The 19,964-nt window shown below is 42.4% G+C and overlaps 1 protein-coding gene across 2 annotated transcripts in view; it reads left to right on the top strand.

The window, feature by feature from the left end:
* fut8b (fucosyltransferase 8b (alpha (1,6) fucosyltransferase)) overlaps positions 1 to 19,964 on the top strand; it is an 85,128-nt gene that overhangs the window by 9,571 nt on the left and 55,593 nt on the right. The gene's annotated exons all lie outside the window — the stretch shown is intronic.

Genomic DNA, 19,964 nt, shown 5'->3' with positions numbered 1-19,964 from the left:
AAAATAATGATAGACAGGATGCTAATAGCCTGAACTGATTGGATGCCGTTTGTTCGTGATGATACCTTAAGTATTTTGAGACCGTCTTTGAAATAGTTGATATGTGACAAGAACCTCCAGAAATCAAAAAACCTTTCATTTGCTGTGTTCTTGCCTTGTACCGACAGCAAGGAGTAGAAATTTGCCACATCAACTCAAAAAGCATATTTCTATGCAAGGATGTACTTTGATTTGTGGACTAAATTGAGGATTATCACAGGCTAATCTCGTGTTATGGTTGTCCTCCAGCACTTGATGTTTTGTAATAAAGACAAATTTGAACAGAGCAACTATTTGAGCTGCTATCCTTGTTCAATATAGTGGCCGGTGTCTCAGTGGTGCGGGAAGCCAGGGTTCCTTTTCAAAGGATAGAAGAAGCGTCTTTGGTTTGTTTACCATGTCTGCACTGGAGTGGCTCGACAGGATGGAGTGGATCGAAATCCAGCTTTCTGCATTTAGGGCTCTGGTGCCCTTCAGAAAAAAATCATCCAACTCCCCTCCATTATGTACTTGTATTGTGATGCGTTGGAAGCAGATGCCACATATGCATGCAAATAAACGAATAGTGCTAACTTTAATCTTCATTTGCTATGCTAACATGGAGATTGGTTGGAATAAATCGACTTTTATGACATATCTAATTATCAAGGTTACAAATGCACGGCACAATTCGGTGTTATTAAGAGCTGTAATTGTCCCTTGTCATTAATGAGGAGCTACTTAGTCCGTCTTAATTTGCGAGCTAATTGCATGCATACAATTTCTATATTTGTCCTCTGGAGGAGGAAAGTTACAGCACCATCATGGGTCAGCGGCGTGAATGTCAAGCTTCTCTAAATATCCTTGTCCATTGGGATCCACAGTCCTCAAATACCCAAACAACATCCATGGTTTTCTGTCAAGAAGCATCCTTTCTCCACTCTCCGCTGGCAAATGAGCGCCCTAATTGCGGCGCTTTTTTAGCCGTGTTTATCACAGAGGCAGCGTTGCACTTGCAGATCATTGTCTCGTGGATTAGCATCACAACAAAGGATAGGCTTATCTTTAATTCCGCTAACTCTTGACCAAGCTTCTTTTTGTTACCTTGTCTCCCGGTCATGTGGATTAACAGCCTGCACCAACCAGACCACCCCCACGCCCTATGGCCTTCCTTGATTTAATGCTTTCAAACAGTCAACACAGATTAAACCAAATAATCACATCATAATCAATTCCTTAGTATTTCAAAAATGGCACCTGCCGATGGAAGGTAAGAAAGTGTTGATTTCTCTCTCAGTGCAATGTCTGCCCTCTCAGCAGGTGACGGAATCGCGCAAGCAAAGTTATGCTAACACTTGCCAAATATTGTGTTCTGCGTGCTGTTTGCCAAACACATTTTCCGTGCTTGTCGAAAAGCCATTTATTCCAGAACAATCTGCTGTTGCTACGCCGTTACTCAGAATCCTCCATCAGCCTGTTTGAAGTCAATTGCATGTGTTTTTGTGGTGTTCAGTATGCTCGAAAGGAACTGGTTCATACTCAGTAGTCCAATAGGGCGGTGTTCACAGAGTGAATTAGGCCAGCGTGACGCAATGCCAAGTTGCGCTCAGAACTATTTTTTGCCTCAAACATTATATTTTACTATCATTTCAAAGCACTTAGGGTTTAGAGAGTTGCAATTAACGCATTCACTCCCAGACATTTTCAGACCCTCTTTTAGCCTAACCCTTGAAAAATTAAAAAAAATATATATAAATTAGTTCCTATGATTGAATGGCTGGACTGTGAAAAGACAAGTAAATTCATCAACGGCAGTGAATGAGTTAAGGCATACATCTTGATTATTCAAAGCATTTTCTTTGTGTAAAATATTTGTTTACAAATATTTCCCGGCCTTACCTTTTGGGAAAAAAGTTCGACTGAAGCAAAGTTTAGCATGTTTTAATCTAACGAACTGCTGATCTTTGCGTCATTCCATTACTCCGGGGTGTGAACAGAGTTATTGAACTCAGTTGTGCGCCAGATCATCTGTCAATCTGGTGTGGCCGGGTTTTGATGAGGCTAACCAGCAAATCAAGAACAAATACTTTACATGACAAAATGGTAAAGTGATCACATGTAACAGGTGTACACATTTGAGAATGCTTAGTAACGTTCAACTGAGCATGGCTTCGGTTTTGCAAGCAGGTTAGCACAGTCTGAAATCGGCACTACTATTTTCAGCATGTGAGGGATGATTTGCTCAAGACGTTCCTTTAGGCCCACACAGAGCAAGACAGCGGAATATGATTGAACTGTGTAAGCACTGCGCAGGGTTCTTTAACTAGTCGGCCACCAGTTTTCAGGAGACAGCAGGAGAAAAAAGGCATAAAAAGGAGTGGTGGCAGTCACTGACCTTGTAAATTCTTCAGATTAAGGGCAATAATAAAAATGGGGCCTGGAAGTGCTTCGCTAATAGGTGTGATAATTTTAGGACACTCCGAAAGGAAATGCCAATGATATGCGGCAAGGCACCTTGAATGTATGTGCGTGTGTGTGTGTGTGGGTGTGTGTTAGTGAGAGAGAGAGAAAAAAAAAAGTGCACGTCAACAATCTGCATGTGGTAAAGCATTGTGGGTTTCCCGAGCAAACAAGTGGTGAGGCGTGTAAAAGGAATTTCAGGCCCTCTAACAGCAACGACCACACCATTGACAAAGCTCCTTTCAAAGATTAACAATCAAAAATCGTATACACACACACACTTACACACACGCGCGCTCATACCCACGCACCCGCAGTTGCTTTGCTGATTTGTTCTGTGGTCACGCATGGTGGTTTCCTAATTTTGCCTGGGGGTGATACTAACTAAGTATACTTTACTATGGCAGATTATTTTGCTTTGTTTAAGGTTACTGGTCCAGCCACAGCCAGTAGCATTTAATTCACTTAAACTTACACTGTCGCTACTTGGCATGACTGCGGAAACGGCACATCTAGCCAGAAGCTGCGGGTAACATTCTCTTTGAGTTGGAAGGACTTTGCGGCCCTTTTGCGGTAATTCGGCGAGCCGCATTTTAATCCCATTATCAGACAGAACCATACAGCAACTAACAACATGGCGGGCTTGTTTTCTCCGGTGCTTTGGGGCATGTGGGCGAGCGGTGGGGGTCAGTGAGTTGTGCGAGGCGGGCTGCTGGAGCAGGTGACATCTGTGACCCAACACAACAGTGGACACATGCTCCTTCCTCAAAGGCTTCTGGCACCCTGTCTGCCTCATTGGATCTCATTGGGCCTCATTGGGCTCACGCCTACACACACACAAACACACACAGTATAAAACACGCTTTTGAAATAATTCACCTGAACCACCCTTTATGAATCGTTACCGAACCGTGGTGATCCTATATCGGAAAAACTATTTCCTATCCAGAGGAAATGGGCATGTTGCGTATGGTTTACTTGATTGTGCGAGCTGTTGGTTTCAAATTTTGTCAATCAGGCCCCATTTAAAGCGGAAGTCAGCCCAAACATGTTTTTTTCAAGAATATGTTCCCAGCACAGTTCTGATAAATATTGCACAGTTCTGATAAATATTGCGTTTGTGGACTAAGTGTTAATCCACTCGTTTTCAGCCATCTCTGAGGGCGGCCATTTTGTCTCCTGTCGACTGAAAATGACATCACGACTGCTCACAACGACCAATCACGGCTCAGATTCAGAAAACAGGTCAGTCAGAGATGGCTAAAAACGATTTTGCTGCTAATTTATATCCCACAAACGCAAAATTAACCAGAATGCCCTGTTTCAACTAGTGGGCCTGCTGGGAACATATTCTTGAAAAAAATATGTTTGGGTTGACTTACGCTTTAAGCAAGGCCCCATAGTTTTGAATTTTTGGTTGGAGTCCCTGGCAGTTAGTCCCCATATAGCGTTATTTGTCTGGTGTTCGATTGTGTGTCAGTATCCAAACTAATATCTGTACTAAGATATTAAATCTTTAATAGCTATTGAATAGATTTTTCAGGTGACAAATGTTGAAGCATTGGCAAAGGTCTGCGCTCCCTTTGTGCTCCTGTTTTATGTTTAATCGATCTAGCCTTTGGTTATCCTGGCATTAAATTATAAATACAATTACCGTAGCCTCTGTCAACAAAATATGAAATGACTGCATAAAAATCGACCGCCTTTGCTGGTGATTTTTCAATTGCTTTTGGCGTAGGGCAATGTTTATGTACTAGGTAGTTGTTTTACTTTTTTTAAAAAGCCTCTTCCTGTTCTGAAATGCTTTGTTCTGCTTTCTGAAGCATTGACGTTAATACATTTTGAACAGTCCCATTGTCAGACATGTGAACGTGAAGGTTGACTCGCAGTCCACAGCTGGCTTGTATTAAGCTCGATGTTTCATCCATAACCTTTGGATAGAAAGGAAAATCATTTTTATTAGTCGCTAGGCCTGTCGATTTGTCGCCCCTGAGAACAATCTTATGGCTGTGAGTTAACAGTATGCAGGAAAATGGCTCGTAATAAAGTCTCCCTTTAGTAATAAGAGCTTTGTGGTGGTTATACAAGGGCATGCTACATACAAAGCATGAGGGTTTAATTATAAAAAATAACTAAGAGACTCTTGAGATTATTGTAGTCTCGGTTAGCATTAGCCTCCTTTACAGTAGAGGATAAAAAAGTATGATGCATTGACTCGTTAAATGCGGAATTACTTCAATTGATGTCAAACGAATCCATATTATAAAACGTACAGGGCACGCTATTATGTTGAGATGGACCAATTTAAGATTGAACATAGATATAAACATACATGGGAGAATTTTAACCGAGCAAAAAATCTGTTTCAAAGAGAAGTTAGCCATCATAATTTGCATATACACATGCGGGCTTATTACATACTGCCTACGTTTGCATGTTCCAGATGAAATTGAAACTGTCTAGCCTCACTCAATCAGATGATTGATCTTTCTTGTCCGGTTTCTTAGCCATTATATATAACCAAGCATTAGCTGCCCGGCAAATTAACTGTAAATTAAAACAAAGGTTCAACTTTCACCTAATTGACTTCTAATTTCCTGTCGCTGAACAAAATGCGTCTGTATAAAGAGCAGGATGATAACGAATAACTACACACAATTTATTTTCCCAATGATTGTCAAATGTGTTGTACTAATCCGCCCAAGTCGAGAACGACGGTTAAATTATCTTTTAATGAATATCCCACAATATACCGTACCACCATCCTTTCCCGTAGTTTCCCACGACATTCAAATAAAGCCTTCAAGTTTCTTATCTCCTGCCACAGTTTCACGCTTACTTTCCCCCGCGCACAATGGATCGGAATCGTCGGAATAACTTCATAATGCGCTGACTCGCCTCCCGACCCTTCTGTTTATTAAATGCGATCACCTTCAATAGCTGCGGCGCCTCCCATTTTGGCGCGAGATATCGCAGTAGGTAATCCAGCGAGCGCACTGCCGATTTATTTTACTGTTGCTGACAGAATGTGTGTCCCGAGTCGGCTACGCTTGGCTGCATCAGCATAATGCTGCTGGCCAGTATAGGTTAAAAGCACATATACGCTATATGGAAGGTTAGGGGAGTTCTCATCTTGTACAACTAAGGTTTTGATTGTGTTTATTTGCACACTGACCCTTACTGTGCTGACCACAGAATGAGATGCGGCAGACGTGGGCTGCCTCTCTACAACCAGGTCGAAGGCAACAAAATCGTTATTACCAGGATGAAAATATGGCAAGTTCTGATGTACTTTTTTAAATACATTTCAGAATATAAGTATTTTAGGACTATTCATTGAGTGGCAAGACAAACCAAACAGTGAAACGGCAGGTGTATTTCCTCGTTTGGAAAAAGTCGTTTGGTTTTAATGATTCACAGCACCGATGTGAACGTTTCCAGCCCGCAGTATTGTTTCGTTTACTTTCGTCACCACACAGAAAAACCTTCAATGGACAGTTGTGTGACAAAATAAGCTTGCTTTAGGTCATTTTGCGATGGAAAGTTGAATATAAGATTTGACAAGATGTAGAAGTAAACAGTTAATTAATCTTGGCATATGATCTTTACTATCACTTTGTATTATAAGGTCAGTATTGAAAGCCACCCTATTAAGCATCTGTGGCTTTTTTCCCCCCGATGTGACTCCTCGTATTGTTAATTTAAAGGTTACAAAAGTAATAGAGATCATTTGGCTTTGCACGCCCAAAGTCATTTTTAGTGATTATTAGGTTATCGCCCTGTCCTTTTTAGTGTTTACCTTAAATCATACCTCATTAGTATCATTCCCACTAACAAATGCTGTGCAGCAAGGACCTTTTTTTTTTTTTTTTTTTTTTATCCTGACATGGATTATTTCATAACACTATAACCATATGTAGTATTTTCCCCTAAAATTACTAGAGCCTCATAATACTTTTGTTGTCTTTTCCCACGTGTACAACCCACATGCTCACACATTGGCCTGAGCTCTGGGGTGCACGTCTGTTCCCACTGTTTGGTTCTTCTCTCCCACTGGTCATCCAGATGGACCTGATCTGAGCACTGCCCCTTTTGTCATTGCGACATAAGCAATTTTCCTTTCAAATCATTTTAGGTTTCAGTGCTTGGGCAAAATGCATCCAAATTGTTTGTTGTGCAATTAGACAGATGGAAGTGGAAACCTCCGGTAAAGATCGAACCAGAGCCAGTGCTTGGTCAATAAAAACAACCCAGGAAAAGGGAAATTGTACACATCCATACATGAACTCATTGTATGAATGTATGAAAATGTGTTTACATTGTGTGGATGGGATCTTACTTTTTGTTTGTTGCCCAAGAAGAAATGGGGACAGTCTTCCTGGAGAGTTAGCCAACATACTGTAATACCTGACTTAGGAGATCCAAGCACTCTTAACAAGCCTTCTGTGCGTTTTTGTTGTGGTTTGTGCATTTATTGTACCAAACCTGGGCTTCCAAAGTTAATGTATTCTGGAATCCATGAATTAAATCTAGCATTTTTTGTTTAAATGTAATTAAGCTTTCCCTTACCACAACAATGATTATTCATATTTATCTGTCGGGCGCATAGTTTTTTTGTTTGCAGCACTTGTCACTGTTTTATTTGGATCGCATTTAAATGTTGTTTGTGACAATACTTTGATTCTCCACATGGGCCAAAATGCCATCTCTTTCAACAGTTTTGATGGGGATCGATTCCAAATTGACAGTTTGAGGTAGAATACTCTGTGATCATCTGCAATCTTTCAAAATGTCCAGTTTGAAATAGTGTTTGGCTTTGCTTGGAGTGTGTCATGATTTATGAATACAGTGGGACGTTAAAGGTCAAAGCCTCTGATATTTTTGTTCACAATTGCAATGATTTGCCCTCTTGAAAACAGCATGAATAGAACCAATCAGTTAAGAGTCAAGCGTCGTCTTCATAAAACTTTCAAGCTAGTGAGTTGAAAGTGAAGGTAAAGTTATTTTTTTAAGCAAATCACTTCCCATGACATGAATCTCAAACCGCAGTGAAAATGCACAAAAACAAGGATCATTCAATTATTCAGTGCAACTTTGCTCTTATGTTCTGTGTTGGCCTGCTTCACAGTAATAATAAAACAAGTCCAATTCACTTGAGGCGCTCCGTTGCAGGAAGCGCACACACACTCGCGTGTCTTTTTTTTTTCTTCTTCTTCTTATTCTTCACAGCACCTTTTGCTGTGAGTGCTACGGTGAGTGTGGGAGCGTCTTATTTATCCTCAGCCGGACCCACTTTGGGGTCACATGATCATCCCTTCAGCCTTAAATCAGTCATCTTTGCTGCTCTTGAACACTTTGGCTACATTTCCATTCAATGTTTGCTGGGGGGGGGGACCCCCCCCCCCCCCTTTTCATAAACGATCTTCAGTCAGTCTGTTTTTTCTGTTAACACCCCCCCCAACCAGCCACAAGTGTATTTATTCGAAATTGTCATACAATCCACTGATGTGATCATCTTTCCACTTCTTTTTAATCCCCTCCCTCTCCATATTCCTTCACAACGTTCCAAGCCCGCTCTTCCCTTGTAGTTGTCTCTTCCCGCCTGTCGCCATCCCGCCCGCAGCCTTTAATCATCCCCCGTTTCCGCTTGCCTTGTCACATTTGGCCCCCGCGCATGGCTGTCCGGGCCTCGTCACAAAAGTGCGGCGCTCGCTTGGCTGACATGGCGCCGCAGCGCTGAGGGCTTCTGATGTCCGTGACACATGCGCTGACCTGTCCCCTCGCTTCTCCAAGCTCTGACATCATCAAAGTGGGACGCGGTCCCGCCCGGAGGGATTTCAGTGGTTAAATGTGATAAGAATCACATCTTCAGAAGAGGAAGGCGAAATAAATTACTTTTTATTTTATTTTATTTTATTTTTTTTAAACGGTCTTGTCTTTTTTGCCTTAGGTTAGACCATTTCCTTGCTGGCCTCTTTTTATACAGTGAACTTCTATTTTTGGCAGGGGATATCTTCTAGTACCACTCATAATAAGTGAAAATCAGCGATATAGAGAGACCAACTGATTACATTCTCTGTCTCGCGACTCTAATGGCACGCAACTCAATTCAGACGCGCCTGTATACTAGGGGTGTAAGAAAAGCCGGTTTGAACCGGAAAAACGTTTTTTGATTTAAAAGGTGCGAGTACGTCGAACTGAATCGAATCGTTCCACTTCGAAATGTATTGAGATACGTATCGAATCGTTTTTAATAGGAGAGATCTATCTTAGAAGGAAGTGGCACATTCACAGTGTGTAAAATAACAACAAAAAAGTAATTGCATCATACGCTATTGAACTGAGCCATACTATATTGAATGGTAATATCGGAGTCGAACCGAAACCGAACCGTTCCGCTTTCAACCGAACCGTTCTTGAATCGTTTCGCACCTACACGTCGAAAACCATATCGAATCGTCCTTTGTGGAGAGATGCACACCCCTACTGTATACTATAAACCTCATAAATAAAAAATCTGCGACACAGCATAGCATGGCGCAAACGAACGACACTATAGTGTGTTTTACTGTCGGCCCATGCTCTCCTCCATCCTCATTTTGAATTCTCCCACTGTTGTTGGGAAAAGATCCCACGTAAGCAATATTTTTATTTGAGGCGAACCTCGCCAAGATCACTTCCGACAGATGGACACGTGCGCACACGCTCCGCCCCACCGCAACCTTGATGTATACTAATGAAAGCTCAAGGTTTCACCTGATGGAAAACGGAGTCGGGCTCTCCTTCCGTTAGTGTAAAACAACGCTATAGGTGAACTTGTACCGAGAAGCGTGTGACAACCGCATGCAAATTGAGTCAAAGCACCCAGAGACTCTTTAAATAAAACATCGGGGTTAAGGACAAGAGCCTGCTTTATTCATAACGATCATAACGGGAAGTCTTGTCTCATATGGAGTGGAAGGACTTCTTGTAGGCTGGCATTATGGACTCTGCTGGGTCAAATGATTCTGTGTAGTCATTAACACAATGAAGATGGAAGACTTGTCTCCCTCAAGCAGATTTCCACAATACAGTGGAGCCTCTAAGGACAGCCTTGATCCATTTTGAGACGCTGGTCGATCTCCAATTTGCTTGCTTTGTGAATTTTTTTTTTTTTTTTTTTTTTTTTGTGTAGGAAATAATGGGAGGAGAAATAATTCAGCCATGCATTTTCTATGCTCACATGAGGGTCGCAAGTAAACTGGAGCCAATCCACTTTTGATCAGTGGTAGGTCTGGACTCGTCGCCAGCCGGCTTTTTTGAAATTAAATTTGTTGATAGTCCATTCCATAATTTGGTGTACAATCTGCAGTACCTGTCGAACATTTGGGTGCATTCCAGTTTACATTAAAAAGCATGAATGTCCAAAGCTTTGACAGGTGCTGCAAATTCGTCACTTCTTTCAACCCTTGTCGTGGCAGCAAAGGAGAGAACGCAAAATGTAGTGTAACTTCAGAGTTGTATTTTGGTCAAATTTTGAATTGTACAACCTACTGTTAGACTTTAAAGAATCCACTGTATATAGAGCATGCAAGGGCTTATAGTATAATTTTTAGTCTATATTATATTTTTACTCACCCAAAAATATCGCAGGAACGACCTTTTCATGATGACACATTTCTCAACACTTACCTCACCACAACTTGGAATGTAATGGTTAGAATGTTGGACTACTTGTTAGGTAAGGGTTAATGTTGGGCTGGAAAAAAAACTCGATTTGGCAGTCAATTTGTGTTTTATATATATAATTGATGAAGAAATGCTTTGTTTCTGTTCCGATTTAATCCAACCTGAATCCACCCTTTCCCCTTTGTTCCCATCATCCGCTGGTGATCTCGCTGTACCGTAGCCCGAATCCACATGACTCAAACAGCGCAACATTCGCCCTCCTAGCATATGACAGGAATCGAGGAAAATCAATGTTTACCCTTGAAACCAGTTAAATAAAACCTTAACAAAGCAGCACTCTTCTAGTGTAACTGCTGTTTCAAATCAATTTAAAGTTGAGGTTAGTGAGAGATGCTACTTGTGTGCCATCCACACTTCGGACCTGATTTTCCAAGAACCCGAATTGTGGGTGCTTAAGTGTGTGTTCGCTCGCTCTAACCGATTGGACACCCAAGTGGCAACAGGTGTATTCATTAAAAGAAAGGGGAAAAAAAAGCACAACTTTGTATAACCTACTTATGTTATGGGCTGTCAAAAAAATGTTTTATTCAACCGACATTAATTGAATGCATATTCTATAGCACGTCTTCATTAAAGTCGCATCTTAGCTGTAGTTTGTCCAATGTCCAGCAAATTGCAGATCGCTTTTAAACCGTGCGACTAAGTTAATGATTAGCCTTCTGTACTGTATATGCTGATTTCAGTCAAGATATGGAAAAGTAGAAATATGTACTTTTACCTTCCTCGCAAAAAAAGTTAACTATTAAGTCATGTTAAGCATTTTAAGTCATTAGTTGTGCAACGGTGTTATTACAGGTAAAAGATGCACATTTTCTGTCTTTCATTCTAGTTTAATACCAGTCCTTTTTTTTTTTAATGAAGTCTTCTATTCCTTGGGAAAAAAAAATGTTAATTGGACATACCAGGTTTTCAGCAGCCAGCAATGTTATGATGGTTAAAACCAAAGAGTCCCAATTACAGTCTGCCAGTGCAGTTTCTGTTTTATGTCTCGGGGAGTATTTTTCTCCTAATTATTGTTGAAATGTCACACTCTGATCTCGTTTCTGTTTGGTCGTTTGAAGTGAAGGTGAGCGGGGCTTTTTTTGAAATGCAATACTCCGGGAAGGCGAGCAGGTTGGACCGGTGAGAGACCGAGATTAGATCCTCCCCTGATGTCGGTGATCTCTAGTCGACAGAGCGTGCCGCTAGAAGAGAAATGGCAAAGGGAGCCCATTAGGATGGGGCCACACCGATCCATCCATCCATCCACCATCCATGACGGGTGAGAGGACCGAGACCGTGGCGGGCTAGGCGGTGTTCATTAATGCCCGGGCCGCGGCTGGGGAGTCCAATCAAGGGGCCCTCCAACGCGCGAGATCCCCACGCACGCAGCTAGTCAAGCAAGGAAACAAGCTAGCCAAGCGTGGGCACTGATGGCTTCACTGCCTCAATTGATGGGTGCTTAGAGGAGAGTGAAATGGTCGAGCGACGGTTGGGCTGGAGAGAGAGAGAGAGAGAGGGAGCGGCGGGCCGGCTGTATCAATGATTCGCCGATAGTCTGGGCGCAGGATCTACTTTTTCGTTCAACGCGCGAAGCCTTCACGGTCACCCACATGCCGCCCCCGTCCATTTCCGTGGGAGGTTTAGAACTTAAATATTACATAAGCTGTCACGGCGATTCTAATAAAAGCTGTCAGGTGCTGAAGTATGCTGCAAAAAGCAGTATTCCATCAGGTCGAATGCCTCAGTAATTATTAAGTCATACAGTCGAAGGATACAATCTGTGCCGTGGTTGTGGTTGAAAAACATTTGTATTTTATTCTGTTCATACAACACCCTTGGGAGACGCGTATTGCAGAGGCGCGGGAATGGACAGAGATATGGTTGGGATTCAAACTCCCAACCCTCAGAACTGTGAAGCAAACATGCTGCATGATAAATGTATGATGGAAATAAGAGAAGTTTTCTCTCAGTGCTTTGGGGTCGGACAACATAAGACTTTTATGGCACCGCAGTGATGCACCTAGTACTCTACTGTATATATTTTTTTTTTGTAGAATTTCCTCTTAACGTCTCATGAGACCCTGTTGCAAATTACACCGGAATGGTCATGCCGACAAGTCTGATAGTCCGCGGAGAACATTTATCCGTTTTAAAAATAGATCCCGCTCCAGTCATATCGCTGCCATCCCTCTTATTGAATATAAAAAAAAAAAGACATTTTCTGTCATCTAATGGCAAAGCTGTTGTCAACACCGTCGTTCCGAGTTTGTTTTTTTTTTTTGTTTTTTTCCCTTTTGCTCGGCACTGTCATGCAAACGCTTTTCCTTTTAGCTCTGATTTGCCATGGATATGCTTCGCTGCTCTGAGTGTCTGCATGCGATCTCATGACACAGTGACAAATCGCGTCCGTCTCGTCACATGATGCATGAGCGTTGGCTGCATGTGCGTTGCGATCGCCTGGTGACTGATAGCTGGACGTGTCGAAGGCAAAAAAGGAGGCCTCTCTGCCTCAGAGCGCGGAGAGGAATGAAATCAGAGCAGGTTCTGCTCCATCCATCAGGACCGGCGTAATGAATTCCAGGAGGCCGAGCATGCTAACAAGTTCATTATTCTAGCTTGGTTTAGGAGTAATTACCATTTTGCATCCAAAGCTATTCCAGACCGGGTCACTCTTGTCAAATTAAGCCAAGTGTGAATGCAGATAAATATTTGCATAAGGTGCATAAGGTGGGCCTCGGTCACAGATACTGATGCGGCCGTGTTTGTCTTTGCATTGTGCTGAGAGATCAATGAGGGACCTGATTTGAACTGTTGCTTTCCAGTTCACAAAATAATCCCAAGAGACCTACATTCCTCGTATAATGAGCCTCAGTTATGATTTAAAATAGCAGCAATAATTAGGGGAAAGTAAGCCCCTTGTGTTTGTCTTTATCCACGCTCACGTTGCAAATGAAAGCAAAGGGATCCTTTGACTAAGGTCTAATCGGTTGACGGATTCACGACTTGGCATTTGGAAATTCAGATTGATTCTGGAAAATGTCAGTGATTTGACTCCTTTTTTCTTTTTCTTTTTTTCCCTCTTCGCGCTTTGTATCATTGACGGCAAGTTAAACATGGAAATATCAGCTGACATCAAAGCGAGCGATTCACCAAAACAAAACATTGAGTCCAAATTCCTCAAGCTTGTTTACATTTTGGGATTATTAATGCACCAAATAACTTGAGTGTATTAAGTTGATATACACTACAATTATTCTCCATACTCATCACTACTACCGGTAGTTATTCACATGCACTATAGTATTGCTTCTGCTGTGTATGAAGGCACATTACTGTTATACCCATGATGAATAGTTTCCCTGCAGCTCTTATTAACAATATGTAGCAGTGAAGACGCATACTCTTTCAATTCAACAATTAAAAAAAAAATGTTTTATACTTTTCCTCGCAAGCTTTCAGTTTCTAATCGGCATGAAAATGGATTTTCAAATAAATGACTAGTATAGCCAAATGTGCCGAGACACATTCCACAGCCTTCAGAATTCATTTCTTCTGTGGCTGAAACATTAGCCCAATGTCGTTTGGGCTTTGTGCGTCGCCACCTCACGGTATTTATCACCGCGTTTTTTATGTTGCCCAAAAACATTGTGGACATCTAGATACAGTTCAGCCTTGGATGATTCAGGTTGGCAACTTTTGCACCAGGAAAAATAGACAGAAAATAAGTTGCCTGAAATCTCTCTTCTTGTAGAACTGAGGTCTCGAAGGTGCTCTCGAGGTTACCATGCCATGTGGAAGTTTGAATTCGAAATAATACGACCTCAGGGGCTTTCAATTTAGCAGGTGCTATGCTAAAAGGTCACCATTCTAATGAGTGTGACGCATCTCACTAGAAAGGTTTGGATGAGGATTTTCCACCTCTCATTATGACTGTTGATTTAACGATCCACTCAATTCTTGAAAAGGTTACCTTGGTGTTGCGTTGGAATGCAATCTGTCTTTTCCTCTCATGGCTCTTGAGCTGGATCAAATCTTTGCCATCTTACGTATCCATTGTTGACATTATGACCTCATTAATTTGATGTTTGCAACTAGGGATGCACCGACAACTAAAACACTGATACCGCTTCACCAAACTGACATATCTCGCGGGTAGGAGCCATTTCCGCCTTGTGGAGATACTTTCAGGTTAATACAGACGGCAACGCTTTTAGCTGACTTCAAATTGTGGGCGACGACTGAAGCGGCCAGCCCCGAAGTTGCGTCGGCAGTTTTTAAACCATATCTGATTCAAATAAAACACATTCTCATTAATGGCATTATCAAGTCCTTGGCATTCGGTATTGGTAAAAACTCAAATGTAAGTACTTGTACTCCAAAAAGCGGTGTGGGTGCATCCTTAGTTGCAACTAGTTCAGTATTTACAATTTCACCTTTAAACAGTCATTTGGACTGGTGCTGTTTACTCTCAGTAGAGATTTGAAGTCAAAGTATGCCTGCACTACAGGGATTTTTGAACTTGCAATCACAAAGATATCTCTTTTCTCTCCGAAATATGAACCATGAGAGGAAAAAAAAAATAATATAGTAAATTTCTGCAGGGTGGAAATTGAGTTGCTAGGCAACTGTTGTTACCATTCGACAGGAACCCTCAAGGTAAAGAGATGGGGAAAGAGGCGCTTTGACGGCGCAAACAGACAAATGAATGGACAAAATGGAAAGGTCCTCCATCCTGAAATTTGTTTTGACAAATTGTCCCCCATGCAGAACAAATGCTTGCTAAAGCAAGGCTTTTTTATTTTTTATTTTTTATTATAATTGTGACCAATGGAGCATGGGCTCCACATTGACTTAAATGAGTTTCCTAAGTTGATCAAATCAATTTAGGGAGCTTTTGATTGCCATATTTACTCAACACAAGGGTGAATCTTCCCCCTTAGCTCTTCAGTCCATCATGTGGGCCCTCTGATTGTTTTTTTTATTCCTTCATCTTATTTGGCTCGGTTTCATACGAACCCGTCCTCTGCCTTTGGCAATGAGTGCGATATCTGACATCGATGCAAGATTTTCTTCACACGATCCCCCATTTGCCTCCTCAGATTGGGACCCGGGATATTTATAATCTGGGGGCACCAGTTAATGGTATTTGCAAAGTTAAATCAGTTTAGAGCATGTTTTCCATAATGGCTTTGACTACGTGGCATTGCCAGCGGCTCTGTCTTGAATGGTGGAAGGATGGCTCTAATTTGGGCTAATGGGTGAGTCAGCCATCATCATCATGTGTCCCTCGGTGGAGTGCAACACACGCGCGCGCGCATGACACAATAGATCAAGACGACGGCACATGCAGCCCATGCCGACATTTGTGTGGTGAGGGAGGCCCACTCGGTTACAGGTACCCCAAATCTAGACGAAGAGGTTAATCACTGGCTAACCTAATCAAATCATTTGTCATCAGATTAGATTAAAGTGTTTAACCTTGCTTTGGGCCCCTGTCTGGTCGAGATAGACGCGACTGCGTGAGGCGTACGGCTGTCAAAAAGCTGCGAAGTGATTATGCACGATAAACGGCTGCAGCTTTATGTTCCAATCAATGCTCCGGCTCGAAAGTAAAAGGTAGGCGCATAACTTTGCAACGTGAGGACGTTTGACTACGGGTGGGTGGTTGAGATGGGATGTGAGCGGAGGTGGGCGTGGCCGCCGTGGGGATTGGGGATGTCGTATCCCCAGTGGAGCGACGTCTGACTGCGGTCAGGCAGGAGTGCTGCAGTGGCTAGTTTACATTCCACAGTCGGCTAAGCTTCACCAACCTCAGCTCTGCTTAGACATGCACACATTAATACATCCGCTCACGCCTGTATGCAGTATACGCTATATGCCCTCACCTGCATTTAATCGTTATTTCTGATTTTTCTCAGTAGAGTCATCAACAAATGTTGATTGGTGAGGGCCGTCGTCCATCTAACTTGACAAGGTATTCCATCACATAGCTAATCATTACTTTCTTTTCTAAAGACTCCCAAATCTATTTTTGAGCAGCGCCAAAGGATGGAGGCTGTAGTTCTGTTGCTGCTCACACTGCAGACGAGATGGACTGAATGAACAGCGCCTCCGCTGGTTGAAGCCAGGAACTGGAATCCGTTTTGCCTCCGTAGCTTCAATCAGATTAATACGCAATCATTTCCACAAAAAAAACCAATATTCATAATGGAATTATTAACTGAACTGATGACTCATCCCTGTTATTGATATTTCACACACATCTCTGCATGTAAACCCAATGTACCGTTAATACTGAAATGACCAGTTTTTGACGCAAACAAACATGAATCGAGCAATCGATTGTATTTTTAAAAGCGCTGAAGCAATCAATTCCTTTAAATGCATTAAGTGCAAACCGCCGTGAGTGGTGGGTTCGATTTCCAGGACACACCTCAAGTGTTGCTCCCTGTTGGTCTCATAAATATCTTTTCAAGCCCATTGGCAATGGAGCATATCCATATTCATGTGATATAAACTGATCAAGCTGTGCCTTTCATGCGCGTAACATCATAACAGCTGGACAACTGTTGTCCGTGTTACTATATTAGCTGCGTACGCTCAACAATGTCACTACTGTAATTAGCGCTATTTGTTGATAATTTTATTACGTCGGAAATAAATAGCCCAAGTGCACCACGACCTCACAGTCTGTATTTCATTTCACTAGGAAGCGGGGTAAGCGGGTAGGCGATGAAACAGTCCCGGGAGAGAAACCAGTCAGTTTACAACGGTGCAGAGCAGTATAGACCCCCATGAGACTTATTACCAGGAGTCTGAGGTTTTGTCTCTGGGCGCCTTCACTGCTCTGTGTGCAACCCACCAAAGATCAACTACGTGAGATGACTCCATTAAGGGCAGGGGGCGTTCCCGGGTGGCAACGGGGTAACTAGTGTTGGCTACCGGGGATCATCTGTACACTCTCAGAACTGAGCCAGGCGGCTCGTTTGAACAAAAAGATGTTGCTTTTGCATGCGTAGTACTCATTATTGAAATAATTTATTGGAAAAACTTTCAGTATAACTCCAGTACGGTTTAATAGCAACACTTTCTACTAACTACGCACCTATCTAGAAAATAATCAATAAAAACAACACAATCCACATGAAAGAGTTTACTGCAATGCTACTTTGCCATACTAATTAGTTTGTGGATAGTGTGCCAAATAAATTCAAACAATGGGTCCGGTAGATGCTGCTAATCCAGTGACAGTGATATTGACTTCCTAAATGCAGTGTCAACAAAAATACTGCCAACATGTAATTCCCTTCAATTTAGACAATGGAAAATCGATTACAGCTGTGGTCAATCAGTGGCCTGAGTATTTTATGAATTTCCACACCACTATCCTTCATTGCTAATAAACTCCATGACTGTGAAACCTTCAGAAATGTGTAAAACTATGGCTTTAGGATACTTTTTTCAATTTTCATTGACTGCGTCTATGCTGGGAGTACTCGTGATTGGAATGTTCTCCACATTTTCTCTACATTATCCAGCTTCCTCCCACACTCCAAAAACATTTATGTTAGGTTAATTGAAGAGTCTAAATTGCCCATGGGTGTGAGTGGTTGCGTGTCACTCAAGCGACATTCACAATCCAGTTATATTGGACTCAGTCCTACTTCAACCTGTAATCTGATAGTGAATCGTCCACCAAACCAAACATTGGATCAGAATTCAGGGGACGTCTTCTTCCGTCGACCTTCGGAGTTTTATTCACGAAATGAAGGATGGCAACAATAATAGTCCATGGAGAGAGCCATCCACACAGAGCTCCCACCCAGGTCCACCAAACGGCAGAATTACATTTCTCAACCTGTGCTTTCTCAAATAGCTGCCTCAGAGCTGTAATAGAAGATCTATCATTATCCCTTTGCTTTAAACACAGAACTCCGTTAAGGTGGAATTTTGCTGCAACTGTGTCTGCTTTTGCACAGCAACCTAGACTTCAACTTTGAGACTTTTAACACAACAGGGTGGGAGAATTGTGTGCCGATTATGAAACTTCACACCAGTGTCCTGCCATTCCGGCATGTATGCTGTTCTTTTCTGGCTCCTACGGCTATGATAAGACCTGCAAATGCAGAATATTTGTGAGACGACCCAGTCTTATCAATTCCGTGTCAGTGACCTGTGATTGCAATTGGTCAAGTGCAGTCTTGGTACAAGTCTTCTGGGATAGTGTTCAGCTCTCCATATACATGGACAAGCTCAATTGTTGGACGGACAGACAGATGTACGTACGGACGAACTTGTGTATACCGCGGTAGCCTTTGTCTTTCCCTGCCTCTGTGTCTTGCGAGGAGCTATGAGAATGGTGACAAATCAGGTCAGCATTGCTTAATACACCCCCTCTCCTGTCAGCATTCTAGTGATACCAACATGGCACATGGCACTATAAATACATCCATGTATCCAGCTGAGCAGTTGTGAGAAAACCACCTGTATGCACACGCATACCCATCACCATGGGACGTTAATTCAAAGCATTTCCCAACTCCCCACAAAGCCAAGTTGAAAGGACGTGAAACCCAGCATGTTCACTGTTTTTTTTTCTCCCCGGGAGTAAGATTATAATGAGAAAGCACCATTATAGGTCCAGCAGGAGTCCGCGCCACCGAATCGCTGCTGCCGCTGCCACTGTTCCCCGTGAGGTCTTTCTCTTTGTTAGTTAAGGGATAGAGCAGCCACAGACATCCTCGCTCTCTGCTTGTTAGCCAGCAGTAATGACCAGGCTGGATGGAGCCAGGCAACCGGGCCAAGCCGCTGGCTAGCCCGTCTCTCTGCCGGTCCTCAGCTCAGAGACAGGAAGGGGAACAGAACCAGACACCGCAGACGACACTCTGGAAGGATAAGATCTGAAAGTTGAAGGAGGCTAGAAGGCAGATTGGGGAGGAGGAGATTTATAGCTGCAGACAGGCAAGGACCAGACAAGACCATTATCAACATAGAGTCAGGCTCAAGTTGGCACCTTGCACTTTTGGTGAGCTGGCATTTCATCATGATTGATCGAACCAAGCGAGCAGTGTTAAGATCATTGAAAATGTTAGAAACAAAAGTCCCTCGATGGTTTGTGCAAGGTTTTTACGATAATGTTTTCAGTGATGCAATAGTTGCGTTTCAATCTAACTTGAATTGCCGCCGGTAATGAAAATGTCATTAGGATGCATGTTTTAGTTACTGAGAAAATTAAGAAAGTTACAGTGGACCCTAAATGTTTGAACACAATCCTTGGAGAATAATTCTGGAAAGTAATCTGCAGAAGTTTCAAACTGTATAGTCATGTGAATGTGTGTCACACCTCAATTTATGTTTGAAATCGTAACTCAACCGGATGTCACCGCACTACTAATAATCTGTCCGATCCAAGGTTTATACTGTTTTGACAAACAAGCATTGACCCTCCCATTCACAACCATTGACCCGCTAGTAACTAGTAAAGAAAGTCTGCACTCTACCTTAACCGGTGTCTCTTCTGATATGACCGCATAACATCAGGCACGACGGCGGGATTTAGCTCAGAATTTTGTACACTTTTGGAGGCTAGCTTTTCCAGAATATTTGGGATGAATTACACGCCATTGTACGTATGCCATTGTCGGGGTTCGCCCATGGTTTGTAGTTTTGCCCAGTCCTGCTGACAAGTAAACAAATTGATGAAATGCGGATGCTCTAATAGAAAATACATTAACAGGAAAACACAGTCTGCTGGTGATATATTTTCTTCCAGGAAC

Source organism: Filicampus tigris, chromosome 20, assembly GCF_054856515.1.
Source record: "Filicampus tigris isolate MCC_2025a chromosome 20, RoL_Ftig_1.0, whole genome shotgun sequence".
Taxonomy (NCBI): domain Eukaryota; kingdom Metazoa; phylum Chordata; class Actinopteri; order Syngnathiformes; family Syngnathidae; genus Filicampus; species Filicampus tigris.
Note: the sequence above shows the minus strand (reverse complement) of the source record. Positions and strands in the feature narration are given on the sequence as shown.